Below are 5,224 nucleotides of genomic sequence, written 5' to 3' on the forward strand. Positions count from 1 at the left end.
CCTTCCTTATTCATCGCTCCGAATATGAATGGCATCAGCCCTGCTTTTATAGTTTCTTCCAAACGTTTTTTATTTTATTTTTTCTACGCGCTCTTTAGTCGCACAAGACATCGGTCTGCAGCAGCTGCAGCCACTGCGTTCTTCTCCCGCGCAATGTGTTTGATATGAGCGCTAAGCCAGCTCCATGGCCGCGCAATGTTGCGCGCGCTGCAGCATCTCTGCTCGTCATTTCTCTCTCCAGCCTATTTCTCTCTTTCTCTCTTTCTTTCTCTCTTTCCTCTCACCCGCTCCCCGCCTCTTCCCTTTCGCTTAACTTATAGTCCCTCCCCCACCCCCTCCCTCCATCCCCGCTCCCCAAAAGCCCCTTCTGAAGGTGGCCACTTCCGCCTCTCGTCTTCCGGTCTAGCGCACTCCAAGGTTGGCGTGGTTCTTGCTCGCGACCCGCCGCCGCGGTTTGGAGCGCACCTGCAGCGCACGACCCGACCGTCGTCCCCCGGGGGGCTGCCTCTCGTCCCGCGAGTGCAGCAACAAGCCCCTTGACTTATCCTTGACATCCCGTTAGTGCCGCCGCCTGCCGCTAGATGGCGTACGTAGCGTCGGGTTTGTCATATCCGACGTCGTTCTGCGGCGTTAGGGTGCCATATTGCGGATATGTCCTACCCCCCACCAACCATCCCCCTCACCTGAGCACAGAGAGAGAGAGAGAGAGAGAGAGAGAGAGAGAGAGAGAGAGAGAGAGAGAGAATGCCGTTCCTCTGGGGGTGACCTTGTTTGATCGTTATGAGACGGCCTATACCACCGCGGCAGCCTTGACTTCCTTTTTTCTTTCCGACATCTTCCCCAACAGTGTAGCAGTTTTTATTGCAGGCCCCTTTCCTGTAGATGGCTTTGTTTTCCGGGGGAAGGCGCTCACGTAGCGCAACGCTGGCCGCGCCGCCGCGGCCGCCCCCTTTAGGGAAATCGGACGGAGATATGCTCTGGCCAGCGCCGGGGGAGGCCCGGACGGAACTAAACCGGTCTGAATGGATTTCGAGCTGGCGGGCCTGAACCGATCTCGAACGAGAGCCTCCTACACAGGCTAGGCTGTGTTTCCCTGGTGGCGAGAAAGCCTCCTTAGGCCGCTGAACAGCACTGCGATGACCAAGTTGGTTTGTGAATGCAACCTATGTTTTACAAGCAACGAAGAAATTTACAGCATTGCATTCCGAACAAAATAGTAACGCAAGCAAATTGCTTGTAAGGATTTTCATGAGCTATCCAAGAAATGTTCGAAATCTGAAAAAAATCTTTGAGCAAGAGTGAGATTTTTTTCGCATACGTTAACGTTGCAATGTATTTACTTCGTAAGCGTTTCACAGTGCGCTTTTAGATTTCCCTTCCTCATATCACACCCATTCCCTTCTCCCGTTTTTCTCACTTATTTTCTCATTCTCGTTCCCATGGCCGTCACGGTCAAGCTAGAGGTGAGGTCTGTGCATTCGCGTAAATTGGATAACGGAAGAAATGCAGAGTCAGCTGTTTTGTAGTTATCTTTATTTATTTTTTTTCGTTTTTGGCAGTAAATCCTAAATCCTGCGTATAAATTACGTGGCTCGGGAGTGTCACGCTTTAATTCAAGTAGCCTCCTTACACTTAATTGTAGCGGGAACAAGTGCACCGTCTTTCAGGGTGGAATTCCTTGGGAGGGCTTTCTGCGCGCCCAGAGAGCTCTTCTTCTGCTTCTTCTTCTTCTTCTTCTTCTTCTTCTTCTTCTTCTTCTTCTTCTTCTTTTCAATATCATCTGTTTGCTTCTCTGAATTATATATTTACATTGGTGTCACAGTGGCACGTCGTAAGATTGTATTTTCACGAATTCGTTAAAACGAACTCTGAAGGAACACATGGCCACTTCCATACTGCGAGCATAGACGATCCTGTGACAAACTGCCCCGACTCCTTCGTGACTTACTCATACCCCCCCCCCTCTCCCCCGCACACACACACACAACCAAAACCACAACGTATTTTTTCTCTTTAACCTGTCCTCAAGACTTTAGCCGAGAAACATTTTGCCTCCTCCTTGAGAAAGAGTGTGACAGGGGGCGGGGGAGGGGGAGAGTGGGTCGTTGCTGATTATCCGGGGGTCATCCATCGTACTTAGCCGAGGGCAAAGGAATCTCACTCAGACGGTGAGAGGCAGCACAAAGTGGGGGAGGTGGGGGATGTGTGTGGCAGAAAGAGGGAGAGAGCGGGAGGGAGAGAGAGAGCAGAGGAAAAGAGGTGGGGTCGGGGGTGGAGGGCAGAGCGCTGGGCCAAGGTGGGGAAGCTTGGACTTGGTGAGGAACTCTCTGACAAGTAGCACAAGTTTGAGAGGAGCGCTGGGCAAAGCATTCCCCGGCCTGAGACGGGTATAATGGCTTCACTGATAGAAGCGAGCGAGAGTTAGGGAAGGAGTGGAGGGGGGGGGGGGATGCAAGTCGACGGTGTTAAGGGGCGGGGGAGTATATGCTGCCTCAACTCGAATGTGTGACCAACGGAAATGATTCGTAAACTCTCAGTTCTGCACCGTCCTGCTCGACAATACTGGCGGAAACGAAACACGAACTGCGCGTTGCTACCTGTTTTTAAGGAATAAATCGTTCGCAATCATCGGTTAGAAAGTAGTACAATAGCGCAGCCGTTCGCAAGCGCACTGCTGCTACGGTGCGGCGGATGAGGAGCGAAGTGAAGGGCGAATGAGGCGAAGGTTGTGAGTGACTGTTGCGGCGGGGCCAGGTCCATTAGGGGCTGCCCGTTGGGGGCCACACTGCACGGCTGCTGCCGTCTCTTGAGCGCGCGGCTTTTAGCTTATTGGAGCGGGTCAGTTTTTCCGCGATCGTTCTTGTGGCGTGAGTGGTACCACATTACGTTCTTGTACTAAAGGCCAACCATATACATCGGGCCACACGAAATTGTGGGGAGGGGTGTTTTATATACCTCTTGCACGTCATGTGTCACGTTCAACCCGCGCACACTGGAAAAGAATTGAATGTACGACGAAAAGGATGCCAATGCCCGTGATGACGCATCAAAATTTGTACCGTTTATAAATTAATTACTTTAACTACCCAATAGTGCTAACTTTTTTTACCTTTCGACAATTTTGTGAATTTTCAAAGGCATTCAAATTTCACACCCTTTAAAAAAATTAAGGCATGCCTTTGTCGTGCTGTAAAAGCGTAACGGATTTTTATAAATAAATAAACAACTGCTGTTTTGTACAGTACACTGTCAATGTGTGCAATTTGTGAGTCGCTTGGCGCTTGGTACACACACTCACGGGGAAATTAAATTCTGCAGTGCCTCGTGGGGGAGGGGCCGGGGGTGGATCGGGGAAGAGGAGGCCCTACGGGCGCACGCTCTGTTTGGCTTCCCCTGCGCCACCTGCTTTGCGCGTTCCCAGTGAACATTGCAAGTGTTATTCCGCCGGCCTAATTCTTGCAATCCCGGCGGTTTCAAATACAAGGGGGAAGGGGTTAGGAGGGCTTTCCCCCTCCCCGTCCTACACCATTACCTCGATTAGGCCACCGCCGCCGGGTCCTGCTGGCTGCCTCCGCCCCCGCACCGCCTTGCTCTGGGAACCTTTCGATGGCGATTTAGGTCCCTCCTATGTAGGAGGACTGCTGCTGCTGCTCCCGCCGCCGGGACTGGAGTGGAGGCTGTAAGGAGCTCCCTGCAGATTAAGTCCAGCCGGGGCTAAGAGAGGACTTAGAGAGGCAGGCTGCAGGGTATGCGGGGTAGAAAGAGCTCTAATTAGAGTGCAAGGTACTCTCTAATTGGTGGCAAAACGTCGCGTCGTCGCCGGCTGCTTGTGGTGGTGGTGGCGCTAAGCGCGCGCGACGGTGGACGTCACCGAGAGATAGAGAGAACGAGAGGGAGAGAGAGAGAGAGAGAGCTAAAAAGAGTCGAGGACAGGGAGAGGGAGCGGAGGGAACAAAGTTTAAAAAGGACCAGGCACTCGGACCTGGCCGTGACATTGCCCCGGGCTGGACGTTGCCCCTACATTAGCCACCCAAGGCTAGTCGACTGTTGGAATAAAAGCTGGTCCGTGATCTGAGAACCACAATTCGTTGCGAAACGGCGCGCTGCTGTGTGACCGATTTTTCTGCCTGAATTTTAAAATTTTGTGTAAAGTTGCCTTTTGAATTTTCATTCTGACAAATACATGGGCGTTCTTTTTATGTCCAATGTACCTGACTGAATACAGGTGAAAAGTGTGCCAATGCTGTACTGAAACTACGTCACAATTGACACGATTTGATTTATCACTCGTTCAAGTCGTGGTGCAAGTGTAAGGCGCGCCCAGCCGGGACCAGAGCCTCTGTTGGAGTGCACCCAGCCTGGGGAGGTCTGTCCCTTTCTCTCTCTCTCTGTCGCCGTCGCCTCGCCTCAGTGGCGTCCCGCACCCGCAGGCGAACGAGTTGTTTTGGAAGTTGACCGTGGTCCTTTTTCAGTCTCTGTCCCGCCTCTGATAAGCGCTGAAAGGGGAGAGGGAGTGGAGAGAGAGCAAGCCCGAGTAAGGGAAAAGATAAACCTCCCGTTTCACTCTCACCCTAATAAGGCCCAAGTCCTTCTCCCACACAGAGGACGGTACGCAGGCGTTCGTTTTTTATCTAGTTGCTCTTTTTTGGTAGCGTGTTTTTTTCTGAACCGGTCTGGATTTCTTCCCTTCCATATTCACACTGCTTGTCTGAACAACTACTCTGGTTACTTAAGCAATGAAAACATGTTTTTTTTTTTCTCTAAACTATGCAATATGAAATAACTTTTCCTTTCCACTTGCGTTAATACTGATTTCAAATTTGTGATGTAAAATCAAATGTCGTGTGTTGCAGGTGTCGTGGATCCGGAAGCGGGACCTCCACATCCTCACGGCCGGGGTGCTGACGTACACGTCGGATCAGAGGTTCACCGTCATCAGGCCGGACAAGTCGGAGAACTGGACACTTCAGATCCGGTCCTCGCAGGGGAGGGACTCTGGCATCTACGAGTGCCAGGTCAACACTGAGCCCAAGATGAGCTTGTCGTTTCAACTTAACGTCATAGGTAAGAGAGAAAGGGGATTTGGCTCACTTTTTTTCTTTCTTTCTTTTTTCTTTTTGCTGTGCGAACTCTGTTTGAAAAGGATGAGATGAGTGTGGACCAAAACGGGCTTGAAATGCCTTTGGAATGACCGTGGTGATGGACTGGGGGGTAGAGGGCCAGG

The 5,224-nt window shown here is 51.5% G+C and overlaps 1 protein-coding gene across 1 annotated transcript in view; it reads left to right on the top strand.

Moving 5' to 3' along the window:
* LOC127750797 (uncharacterized) overlaps positions 1-5,224 on the top strand; it is a 47,084-nt gene that overhangs the window by 32,455 nt on the left and 9,405 nt on the right. The window lies entirely within an intron of this gene.

Source organism: Frankliniella occidentalis, unplaced genomic scaffold (assembly GCF_000697945.3).
Source record: "Frankliniella occidentalis isolate FOCC.00 unplaced genomic scaffold, Focc_3.1 Scaffold7, whole genome shotgun sequence".
NCBI classification, from domain to species: domain Eukaryota; kingdom Metazoa; phylum Arthropoda; class Insecta; order Thysanoptera; family Thripidae; genus Frankliniella; species Frankliniella occidentalis.